Here is a 13,428-nt window from a genome sequence, read left to right on the forward strand (position 1 = left end):
TTGCTTTAAATGCATTTTCAGCCCAAGCTGAGCGCGTTTTCTGACTTTGAATGTATCTTCTTAGGAATGAGTTGTGTAGTCAAATTACTGCCCATTTAGGTGTCAGGAGGACATCCTGAACAAAATACATGTTGAAGTGTGTGCTTAAATCCTTTGCTTTAGGCGTGACACTAAATTTGAGTTTTTATTGCTTTAAATGCATTTTCAGCCCGAGCTGAGCACGTTTTGTGAGTTTGAATGTATCTTCATAGGAATGAGTTGTTTGGTCAAATTAATGCTCATTTAGGCTTCAGGTGGTCATCCTGAACAAAATACATGTTGAAGTGTGTGCATAAGTCCTTTGGTTTAGGCGTGACACTCAATTTGAGTTTTTGTTGCTTTAAATGCATTTTCAGCCCGAGCTGAGCACGTTTTGTGAGTTTGAATGTATCTTCATAGGAATGAGTGGTGTGGTCAAATTAATTCTCATATAGGCTTCAGGTGGTCATCCTGAACAAAATACATGTTGAAGTGTGTGCATAAGTCCTTTGGTTTAGGCATGACACTCAATTTGAGTTTTTTATTGCTTTAAAGCATTTTCAGCCCAAGCTGAGCACATTTTGTGAGTTTGAATGTATCTTCATAGGAATGAGTTGTGTGGTCAAACTAATGCTCATTTAGGCTTCAGGTGGTCATCCTGAACTAAACACACGTTGAAGTGTGTGCATAAGTCTTTTGGTTTAGGTGTGACAGTCAATTTGAGTTTTTAATGGTTTAAATGCATTTTCAGCCCAAGCTGAGCGCTCTTTCTGACTTTGAATGTATCTTCATAGGAATGAGTTGTGTGGTCAAATTAATGCTCATTTAGGCTTCAGGAGGTCATCCTGAACAAAACACATGTTGAAGTGTGTACATAAGTCCTTTGGTTTAGGCGTGACACTCAATTTGAGTTTTTATTGCTTTAAATGCATTTTCAGCCCGAGCTGAGCAAATTTTGTGAGTTTGAATGTATCTTCATAGGAATGAGTTGTGTGGTCAAATTAATGCTATTTAGGCTTCAGGTGGTCATCCTGAACAAAATACATGTTGAAGTGTGTGCATTAGTCCTTTGGTTTAGGCGTGACACTCAATTTGAGTTTTTATTGCTTTAAATGCATTTTCAGCCCGAGCTGAGCACGTTTTGTGAGTTTGAATTTATCTTCATAGGAATGAGTTGTGTGGTCAAATTCATGCTCATTTAGGCTTCAGGTGGTCATCCTGAACAAAATACATGTTGAAGTGTGTGCATAAGCCCTTTGGTTTAGGTGTGACACTCAATTTGAGTTTTTATTGCCTTAATTGCATTTTCAGCCCGAGCTGAGCACGTTTTGTGAGTTTGAATGTATCTTCATAGGAATGAGTTGTGTTGTCAAATTAATGCTCATTTCGGCTTCGGGTGGTCATCCTGAACAAAATACATGTTGAAGTGTGTGCATTAGTCCTTTGGTTTAGGCGTGACACTCAATTTGAGTTTTTATTGCTTTAAATGCATTTTCAGCCCGAGCTGAGCACGTTTTGTGAGTTTGAATTTATCTTCATAGGAATGAGTTGTGTGGTCAAATTCATGCTCATTTAGGCTTCAGGTGGTCATCCTGAACAAAATACATGTTGAAGTGTGTGCATAAGCCCTTTGGTTTAGGTGTGACACTCAATTTGAGTTTTTATTGCCTTAATTGCATTTTCAGCCCGAGCTGAGCACGTTTTGTGAGTTTGAATGTATCTTCATAGGAATGAGTTGTGTAGTCAAATTAATGCTCTTTTAGGCTTCAGGAGGCCATCCTGAACAAAATACATGTTGAAGTGTGTGCATAAGTCCTTTGGTTTAGGTGTGACACTCAATTTGAGTTTTTATTGCTTTAAATGCATTTTCAGCCCTTGCTGAGCACGTTTTGTGAGTTTGAATGTATCTTCATAGGAATGAGTTGTGTGGTCAAATTAATGCTCATTTAGGCTTCAGGTGGTCATCCTGAACAAAATACATGAAGTGTGTGCATAAGTCCTTTGGTTTAGGCGTGACACTCAATTTGAGTTTTTATTGCTTTAAATGCATTTTCAGCCCAAGCTGAGCACGTTTTCTGACTTTGAATGTATCTTCTCAGGAATGAGTTGTGTAGTCAAATTACTGCCCATTTAGGTGTCAGGAGGACATCCTGAACAAAATACATGTTGAAGTGTGTGCATAAATCCTTTGGTTTAGGCGTGACACTCAATTTGAGTTTTTATTGCTTTAAATGCATTTTCAGCCCGAGCTGAGCACATTTTGTGAGTTTGAATGTATCTTCATAGGAATGAGTTGTGTAGTCAAATTAATGCTCATTTAGGCTTCAGGAGGCCATCCTGAACAAAATACATGTTGAAGTGTGTGCATAAGTCCTTTGGTTTAGGCGTGACACTCAATTTGAGTTTTTATTGCTTTAAATGCATTTTCAGCCCAAGCTGAGCGCGTTTTCTGACTTTGAATGTATCTTCTTAGGAATGAGTTGTGTAGTCAAATTACTGCCCATTTAGGTGTCAGGAGGACATCCTGAACAAAATACATGTTGAAGTGTGTGCTTAAATCCTTTGCTTTAGGCGTGACACTCAATTTGAGTTTTTATTGCTTTAAATGCATTTTCAGCCCGAGCTGAGCACGTTTTGTGAGTTTGAATGTATCTTCATAGGAATGAGTTGTGTAGTCAAATTAATGCTCATTTAGGCTTCAGGAGGCCATCCTGAACAAAATACATGTTGAAGTGTGTGCATAAGTCCTTTGGTTTAGGTGTGACACTCAATTTGAGTTTTTATTGCTTTAAATGCATTTTCAGCCCGAGCTGAGCACGTTTTCTGACTTTGAATGTATCTTCATAGGAATGAGTTGTGTGGTCAAATTAATGCTCATTTAGGCTTCAGGAGGACATCCTGAACTAAATACATGTTGAAGTGTGTGCATAAGTCCTTTGGTTTAGGCGTGACACTCAATTTGAGTTTTTATTGCTTTAAATGCATTTTCAGCCCGAGCTGAGCACGTTTTCTGACTTTGAATGTATCTTCTTAGGAATGAGTTGTGTAGTCAAAATGGGCATTCCCATTTTGGCGTCAGGAGGACATCCTGAACAAAATACATGTTGAAGTGTGTGCATAACCCCTTTGGTTTAGGCGTGACACTCAATTTGAGTTTTTATTGCTTTAAATGCATTTTCAGCCCGAGCTGAGCACGTTTTGTGAGTTTGAATGTATCTTCATAGGAATGAGTTGTGTAGTCAAATTAATGCTCATTTAGGCTTCAGGAGGCCATCCTGAACAAAATACATGTTGAAGTGTGTGCATAAGTCCTTTGGTTTAGGCGTGACACTCAATTTGAGTTTTTATTGCTTTAAATGCATTTTCAGCCCAAGCTGAGCACGTTTTCTGACTTTGAATGTATCTTCTTAGGAATGAGTTGTGTAGTCAAATTACTGCCCATTTAGGTGTCAGGAGGACATCCTGAACAAAATACATGTTGAAGTGTGTGCTTAAATCCTTTGCTTTAGGCGTGACACTCAATTTGAGTTTTTATTGCTTTAAATGCATTTTCAGCCCGAGCTGAGCACGTTTTGTGAGTTTGAATGTATCTTCATAGGAATGAGTTGTGTGGTCAAATTAATGCTTATATGGGCTTCAGGAGGTCATCCTGAACAAAATACATGTTGAAGTGTGTGCATAAGTCCTTTGGTTTAGGCGTGACACTCAATTTGAGTTTTTATTGCTTTAAATGCATTTTCAGCCCGAGCTGAGCACATTTTGTGAGTTTGAATGTATCTTCATAGGAATGAGTTGTGTGGTCAAATTAATGCTATTTAGGCTTCAGGTGGTCATCCTGAACAAAATACATGTTGAAGTGTGTGCATTAGTCCTTTGGTTTAGGCGTGACACTCAATTTGAGTTTTTATTGCTTTAAATGCATTTTCAGCCCGAGCTGAGCACGTTTTGTGAGTTTGAATGTATCTTCATAGGAATGAGTTGTGTGTCAAATTAATGCTCATTTAGGCTTCAGGTGGTCATCCTGAACAAAATACATGTTGAAGTGTGTGCATAAGTCCTTTGGTTTAGGTGTGACACTCAATTTGAGTTTTTATTGCTTTAAATGCATTTTCAGCCCGAGCTGAGCGCACTTTCTGACTTTGAATGTATCTTCATAGGAATGAGTTGTGTAGTCAAATTAATGCTCTTTTAGGCTTCAGGAGGCCATCCTGAACAAAATACATGTTGAAGTGAGAGCATAAGTCCTTTGGTTTAGGTGTGACACTCAATTTGAGTTTTTATTGCTTTAAATGCATTTTCAGCCCTTGCTGAGCACGTTTTGTGAGTTTGAATGTATCTTCATAGGAATGAGTTGTGTGGTCAAATTAATGCTCATTTAGGCTTCAGGTGATCATCCTGAACAAAATACATGTTGAAGTGTTTGCATAAGTCCTTTGGTTTATGCGTGACACTCAATTTGAGTTTTTATTGCTTTAAATGCATTTTCAGCCCAAGCTGAGCGCGTTTTCTGACTTTGAATGTATCTTCTTAGGAATGAGTTGTGTAGTCAAATTACTGCCCATTTAGGTGTCAGGAGGACATCCTGAACAAAATACATGTTGAAGTGTGTGCATAAGTCCTTTGGTTTAGGCGTGACACTCAATTTGAGTTTTTATTGCTTTAAATGCATTTTCAGCCCGAGCTGAGCACATTTTGTGAGTTTGAATGTATCTTCATAGGAATGAGTTGTGTGGTCAAATTAATGCTATTTAGGCTTCAGGTGGTCATCCTGAACAAAATACATGTTGAAGTGTGTGCATTAGTCCTTTGGTTTAGGCGTGACACTCAATTTGAGTTTTTATTGCTTTAAATGCATTTTCAGCCCGAGCTGAGCACGTTTTGTGAGTTTGAATGTATCTTCATAGGAATGAGTTGTGTGTCAAATTAATGCTCATTTAGGCTTCAGGTGGTCATCCTGAACAAAATACATGTTGAAGTGTGTGCATAAGTCCTTTGGTTTAGGTGTGACACTCAATTTGAGTTTTTATTGCTTTAAATGCATTTTCAGCCCGAGCTGAGCGCACTTTCTGACTTTGAATGTATCTTCATAGGAATGAGTTGTGTAGTCAAATTAATGCTCTTTTAGGCTTCAGGAGGCCATCCTGAACAAAATACATGTTGAAGTGAGAGCATAAGTCCTTTGGTTTAGGTGTGACACTCAATTTGAGTTTTTATTGCTTTAAATGCATTTTCAGCCCTTGCTGAGCACGTTTTGTGAGTTTGAATGTATCTTCATAGGAATGAGTTGTGTGGTCAAATTAATGCTCATTTAGGCTTCAGGTGATCATCCTGAACAAAATACATGTTGAAGTGTTTGCATAAGTCCTTTGGTTTATGCGTGACACTCAATTTGAGTTTTTATTGCTTTAAATGCATTTTCAGCCCAAGCTGAGCGCGTTTTCTGACTTTGAATGTATCTTCTTAGGAATGAGTTGTGTAGTCAAATTACTGCCCATTTAGGTGTCAGGAGGACATCCTGAACAAAATACATGTTGAAGTGTGTGCATAAGTCCTTTGGTTTAGGCGTGACACTCAATTTGAGTTTTTATTGCTTTAAATGCATTTTCAGCCCGAGCTGAGGCAGTTTTCTGACTTTAAATGTATATTCTTAGGAATGAATTGTGTAGTCAAAATGGGCATTCCCATTTAGGCGTCAGGAGGACATCCTGAACAAAATACATGTTGAAGTGTGTGCATAAGCCCTTTGGTTTAGGTGTGACACTCAATTTGAGTTTTTATTGCTTTAAATGCATTTTCAGCCCGAGCTGAGCACGTTTTGTGAGTTTGAATGTATCTTCATAGGAATGAGTGGTGTGGTCAAATTAATTCTCATATAGGCTTCAGGTGGTCATCCTGAACAAAATACATGTTGAAGTGTGTGCATAAGTCCTTTGGTTTAGGCATGACACTCAATTTGAGTTTTTTATTGCTTTAAAGCATTTTCAGCCCAAGCTGAGCACATTTTGTGAGTTTGAATGTATCTTCATAGGAATGAGTTGTGTGGTCAAACTAATGCTCATTTAGGCTTCAGGTGGTCATCCTGAACAAAATACACGTTGAAGTGTGTGCATAAGTCTTTTGGTTTAGGTGTGACACTCAATTTGAGTTTTTAATGGTTTAAATGCATTTTCAGCCCAAGCTGAGCGCGCTTTCTGACTTTGAATGTATCTTCATAGGAATGAGTTGTGTGGTCAAATTAATGCTCATTTAGGCTTCAGGAGGTCATCCTGAACAAAACACATGTTGAAGTGTGTGCATAAGTCCTTTGGTTTAGGCGTGACACTCAATTTGAGTTTTTATTGCTTTAAATGCATTTTCAGCCCGAGCTGAGCACATTTTGTGAGTTTGAATGTATCTTCATAGGAATGAGTTGTGTGGTCAAATTAATGCTCATTTAGGCTTCAGGAGGTCATCCTGAACAAAATACCTGTTGAAGTGTGTGCATAAGCCCTTTGGTTTAGGCGTGACACTCAATTTGAGTTTTTATTGCTTTAAATGCATTTTCAGCCCGAGCTGAGCACGTTTTGTGAGTTTGAATGTATCTTCATAGGAATGAGTGGTGTGGTCAAATTAATTCTCATATAGGCTTCCGGTGGTCATCCTGAACAAAATACATGTTGAAGTGTGTGCATAAGTCCTTTGGTTTAGGCATGACACTCAATTTGAGTTTTTTATTGCTTTAAATGCATTTTCAGCCCAAGCTGAGCACATTTTGTGAGTTTGAATGTATCTTCATAGGAATGAGTTGTGTGGTCAAATTAATGCTATTTAGGCTTCAGGTGGTCATCCTGAACAAAATACATGTTGAAGTGTGTGCATTAGTCCTTTGGTTTGGGCGTGAGACTCAATTTGAGTTTTTTTTGCTTTAAATGCATTTTCAGGCCGAGCTGAGCACGTTTTGTGAGTTAGAATGTATCTTCATAGGAATGAGTTGTGTCGTCAAATGAATGTTCATTTAGGCTTCAGGAGGTCATCTTGAACAAAATACATGTTGACGTGTGTGCATAAGTCCTTTGGTTTAGGCGTGACACTCAATTTGAGTTTTTATTGCTTTAAATGCATTTTCAGCCCGAGCTGAGCACGTTTTGTGAGTTTGAATGTATCTTCATAGGAATGAGTTGTGTGGTCAAATTAATGCTCATTTAGGCTTCAGGAGGACATCCTGAACTAAGTACATGTTGAAGTGTGTGCATAAGTCCTTTGGTTTGGGCGTGACACTCAATTTGAGTTTTTATTGCTTTAAATGCATTTTCAGCCCGAGCTGAGCACGTTTTGTGAGTTTGAATGTATCTTCATAGGAATGAGTTGTGTGGTCAAATTATTGCTCATTTAGGCTTCAGGTGGTCATCCTGAACTAAATACATGTTGAAGTGTGTGCATAAATCCTTTGGTTTAGGCGTGACACTCAATTTGAGTTTTTATTGCTTTAAATGCATTTTCAGCCCGAGCTGAGCACGTTTTGTGAGTTTGAATGTATCTTCATAGGAATGAGTTGTGTGGTCAAATTAATGCTCATTTAGGCTTCAGGTGGTCATCCTGAACTAAATACATGTTGAAGTGTGTGCATAAGTCCTTTGGTTTAGGCGTGACAGTCAGTTTGAGTTTTTATTGCGAAATGCATTTTCAGGCCGAGCTGAGCACGTTTTGTGAGTTTGAGTGTATCTTCATAGGAATGAGTTGTGTGGTCAAATTATTGCTCATTTAGGCTTCAGGAGGTCATCCTGAACAAAATACATGTTGAAGTGTGTGCATAAGTCCTTTGGTTTAGGCGTGACACTCAATTTGAGTTTTTATTGCTTTTAATGCATTTTCAGCCCGAGTTGAGCGCGCTTTCTGACTTTGAATGTATCTTCATAGGAATGAGTTGTGTGGTCAAATTATTGCTCATTTAGGCTTCAGAGGTCATCCTGAACAAAATACATGTTGAAGTGTGTGCATAAGTCCTTTGGTTTAGGCGTGACACTCAAATTGAGTTTTTATTGCTTTAAATGCATTTTCAGCCCGAGCTGAGCACGTTTTGTGACTTTGAATGTATCTTCATAGGAATGAGTTGTGTGGTCAAATTATTGCTCATTTTTCAGGAGGTCATCCTGAACAAAATAGATGTTGAAGTGTGTGCATAAGTCCTTTGGTTTAGGCGTGACACTCAATTTGAGTTTTTATTGCTTTAAATGCATTTTCAGCCCGAGCTGAGCATGTTTTGTGAGTTTGAATGTATCTTCATAGGAATGAGTTGTGTGGTCAAATTAATGCTCATTTAGGCTTCAGGTGGTCATCCTGAACTAAATACATGTTGAAGTGTGTGCATAAGTCCTTTGGTTTAGGCGTGACACTCCATTTGAGTTTTTATTGCTTTAAATGCATTTTCAGCCCGAGCTGAGCACGTTTTGTGAGTTTGAATGTATCTTCATAGGAATGAGTTGTGTGGTCAAATTATTGCTCATTTAGGCTTCAGGAGGTCATCCTGAACAAAATACATGTTGAAGTGTGTGCATAAGTCCTTTGGTTTAGGCGTGACACTCAATTTGAGTTTTTATTGCTTTAAATGCATTTTCAGCCTGATCTGAGCACGTTTTGTGAGTTTGAATGTATCTTCATAGGAATGAGTTGTGTGGTCAAATTAATGCTCATTTAGAATTCAGGTGGTCATCCTGAACAAAATACATGTTGAAGTGTGTGCATAAGTCCTTTGGTTTAGGTGTGACACTCAATTTGAGTTTTTATTGCTTTAAATGCATTTTCAGCCCAAGCTCAGCGCGTTTTCTGACTTTGAATGTATCTTCATAGGAATGAGTTGTGTAGTCAAATTACTGCTCATTTAGGCTTCAGGAGGACATCCTGAACTAAATACATGTTGAAGTGTGTGCATAAATCCTTTGGTTTAGGCGTAACACTCAATTTGAGTTTTTATTGCTTTAAATGCATTTTCAGGCCGAGCTGAGCACGTGTTCTGAGTTTGAATGTATCTTCATAGGAATGAGATGTGTGATCATATTAATGCTCATTTAGGCTTCAGAAGGACATCTTGAACAAAATACATGTTGAAGTGTGTGCATAAGTCCTTTGGTTTGGGCGTGACACTCAATTTGAGTTTTTTTTGCTTTAAATGCATTTTCAGGCCGAGCTGAGCACGTTTTGTGAGTTAGAATGTATCTTCATAGGAATGAGTTGTGTGGTCAAATTAATGCTCATATAGGCTTCAGGAGGTCATCCTGAACAAAATACATGTTGAAGTGTGTGCATAAGTCCTTTGGTTTAGGCGTGACACTCAATTTGAGTTTTTATTGCTTTAAATGCATTTTCAGCCCAAGCTGAGCGCGTTTTCTGACTTTGAATGTATCTTCTTAGGAATGAGTTGTGTAGTCAAATTACTGCCCATTTAGGTGTCAGGAGGACATCCTGAACAAAATACATGTTGAAGTGTGTGCTTAAATCCTTTGCTTTAGGCGTGACACTCAATTTGAGTTTTTATTGCTTTAAATGCATTTTCAGCCCGAGCTGAGCGCGCTTTCTGACTTTGAATGTATCTTCATAGGAATGAGTTGTGTGGTCAAATTATTGCTCATTTAGGCTTCAGAGGTCATCCTGAACAAAATACATGTTGAAGTGTGTGCATAAGTCCTTTGGTTTAGGCGTGACACTCAATTTGAGTTTTTATTGCTTTATAAATGCATTTTCAGCCCGAGCTGAGGGCGCTTTCAGACTTTGAATGTATCTTCATAGGAATGAGTTGTGGAGTCAAATTAATGGTCTTTTAGGCTTCAGGAGGTCATCCTGAACAAAATACATGTTGAAGTGTGTGCATAAGTCCTTTGGTTTAGGTGTGACACTCAATTTGAGTTTTTATTGCTTTAAATGCATTTTCAGCCCGAGCTGAGCACGTTTTGTGAGTTTGAATGTATCTTCATAGGAATGAGTTGTGTGGTCAAATTAATGCTCATTTAGGCTTCAGGAGGACATCCTGAACTAAGTACATGTTGAAGTGTGTGCATAAGTCCTTTGGTTTGGGCGTGACACTCAATTTGAGTTTTTATTGCTTTAAATGCATTTTCAGGCCGAGCTGAGCACGTTTTGTGAGTTTGAATGTATCTTCATAGGAATGAGTTGTGTGGTCAAATTAATGCTCATTTAGGCTTCAGGTGGTCATCCTGAACTAAATACATGTTGAAGTGTGTGCATAAATCCATTGGTTTAGGAGTGACACTCAATTTGAGTTTTTATTGCTTTAAATGCATTTTCAGCCCGAGCTGAGCTCGCTTTCTGACTTTGAATGTATCTTCATAGGAATGCGTTGTGTGGTCAAATTAATGCTCATTTAGGCTTCAGGAGGTCATCCTGAACAAAATACATGTTGAAGTGTGTGCATAAGTCCTTTGGTTTAGGCGTGACACTCAATTTGAGTTTCTATTGCTTTAAATGCATTTTCAGCCCGAGCTGAGCACGTTTTGTGAGTTTGAATGTATCTTCATAGGAATGAGTTGTGTGGTCAAATTAATGCTATTTAGGCTTCAGGTGGTCATCCTGAACAAAATACATGTTGAAGTGTGTGCATTAGTCCTTTGGTTTGGGCGTGAGACTCAATTTGAGTTTTTTTTGCTTTAAATGCATTTTCAGGCCGAGCTGAGCACGTTTTGTGAGTTAGAATGTATCTTCATAGGAATGAGTTGTGTCGTCAAATGAATGTTCATTTAGGCTTCAGGAGGTCATCTTGAACAAAATACATGTTGACGTGTGTGCATAAGTCCTTTGGTTTAGGCGTGACACTCAATTTGAGTTTTTATTGCTTTAAATGCATTTTCAGCCCGAGCTGAGCACGTTTTGTGAGTTTGAATGTATCTTCATAGGAATGAGTTGTGTGGTCAAATTAATGCTCATTTAGGCTTCAGGAGGACATCCTGAACTAAGTACATGTTGAAGTGTGTGCATAAGTCCTTTGGTTTGGGCGTGACACTCAATTTGAGTTTTTATTGCTTTAAATGCATTTTCAGCCCGAGCTGAGCACGTTTTGTGAGTTTGAATGTATCTTCATAGGAATGAGTTGTGTGGTCAAATTATTGCTCATTTAGGCTTCAGGTGGTCATCCTGAACTAAATACATGTTGAAGTGTGTGCATAAATCCTTTGGTTTAGGCGTGACACTCAATTTGAGTTTTTATTGCTTTAAATGCATTTTCAGCCCGAGCTGAGCACGTTTTGTGAGTTTGAATGTATCTTCATAGGAATGAGTTGTGTGGTCAAAATTAATGCTCATTTAGGCTTCAGGTGGTCATCCTGAACTAAATACATGTTGAAGTGTGTGCATAAGTCCTTTGGTGTAGGCGTGACAGTCAGTTTGAGTTTTTATTGCGAAATGCATTTTCAGGCCGAGCTGAGCACGTTTTGTGAGTTTGAGTGTATCTTCATAGGAATGAGTTGTGTGGTCAAATTATTGCTCATTTAGGCTTCAGGAGGTCATCCTGAACAAAATACATGTTGAAGTGTGTGCATAAGTCCTTTGGTTTAGGCGTGACACTCAATTTGAGTTTTTATTGCTTTAAATGCATTTTCAGCCCGAGCTGAGCGCACTTTCTAACTTTCAATGTATCTTCATAGGAATGAGTTGTGTGGTCAAATTATTGCTCATTTGGGCTTCAGGAGGTCATCCTGAACAAAATACATGTTGAAGTGTGTGCATAAGTCCTTTGGTTTAGGCGTGACACTCAATTTGAGTTTTTATTGCTTTAAATGCATTTTCAGCCCGAGCTGAACACGTTTTCTGAGTTTGAATGTATCTTCATAGGAATGAGTTGTGTGGTCAAATTACTGCTCATTTAGGCTTCAGGAGGACATCCTGAACTAAATACATGTTGAAGTGTGTGCATAAGTCCTTTGGTTTAGGCGTGACACTCAATTTGAGTTTTTATTGCTTTAAATGCATTTTCAGCCCGAGCTGAGCACGTTTTGTGAGTTTGAATGTATCTTCATAGGAATGAGTTGTGTGGTCAAATTAATGCTCATATAGGCTTCAGGAGGACATCCTGCACTAAGTACATGTTGAAGTGTGTGCATAAGTCCTTTGGTTTAGGCGTGACACTCAATTTGAGTTTTTATTGCTTTAAATGCATTTTCAGCCCGAGCTGAGCGCGCTTTCTGACTTTGAATGTATCTTCATAGGAATGAGTTGTGTGGTCAAATTATTGCTCATTTAGGCTTCAGAGGTCATCCTGAACAAAATACATGTTGAAGTGTGTGCATAAGTCCTTTGGTTTAGGCGTGACACTCAATTTGAGTTTTTATTGCTTTATAAATGCATTTTCAGCCCGAGCTGAGGGCGCTTTCAGACTTTGAATCTATCTTCATAGGAATGAGTTGTGGAGTCAAATTAATGCTCTTTTAGGCTTCAGGAGGACATCCTGAACAAAATACATGTTGAAGTGTGTGCATAAATCCTTTGGTTTAGGCGTGACACTCAATTTGAGTTTTTATTGCTTTAAATGCATTTTCAGCCCGAGCTGAGCACGTTTTGTGAGTTTGAATGTATCTTCATAGGAATGAGTTGTGTAGTCAAATTAATGCTCATTTAGGCTTCAGGAGGCCTACCTGAACAAAATACATGTTGAAGTGTGTGCATAAGTCCTTTGGTTTAGGCGTGACACTCAATTTGAGTTTTTATTGCTTTAAATGCATTTTCAGCCCAAGCTGAGCGCGTTTTCTGACTTTGAATGTATCTTCTTAGGAATGAGTTGTGTAGTCAAATTACTGCCCATTTAGGTGTCAGGAGGACATCCTGAACAAAATACATGTTGAAGTGTGTGCTTAAATCCTTTGCTTTAGGCGTGACACTAAATTTGAGTTTTTATTGCTTTAAATGCATTTTCAGCCCGAGCTGAGCACGTTTTGTGAGTTTGAATGTATCTTCATAGGAATGAGTTGTTTGGTCAAATTAATGCTCATTTAGGCTTCAGGTGGTCATCCTGAACAAAATACATGTTGAAGTGTGTGCATAAGTCCTTTGGTTTAGGCGTGACACTCAATTTGAGTTTTTGTTGCTTTAAATGCATTTTCAGCCCGAGCTGAGCACGTTTTGTGAGTTTGAATGTATCTTCATAGGAATGAGTGGTGTGGTCAAATTAATTCTCATATAGGCTTCAGGTGGTCATCCTGAACAAAATACATGTTGAAGTGTGTGCATAAGTCCTTTGGTTTAGGCATGACACTCAATTTGAGTTTTTTATTGCTTTAAAGCATTTTCAGCCCAAGCTGAGCACATTTTGTGAGTTTGAATGTATCTTCATAGGAATGAGTTGTGTGGTCAAACTAATGCTCATTTAGGCTTCAGGTGGTCATCCTGAACTAAACACACGTTGAAGTGTGTGCATAAGTCTTTTGGTTT

The sequence above is a fragment of the Hippocampus guttulatus genome, chromosome 19, assembly GCF_054856545.1.
Source record: "Hippocampus guttulatus isolate MCC_2025c chromosome 19, RoL_Hgut_1.0, whole genome shotgun sequence".
NCBI classification, from domain to species: domain Eukaryota; kingdom Metazoa; phylum Chordata; class Actinopteri; order Syngnathiformes; family Syngnathidae; genus Hippocampus; species Hippocampus guttulatus.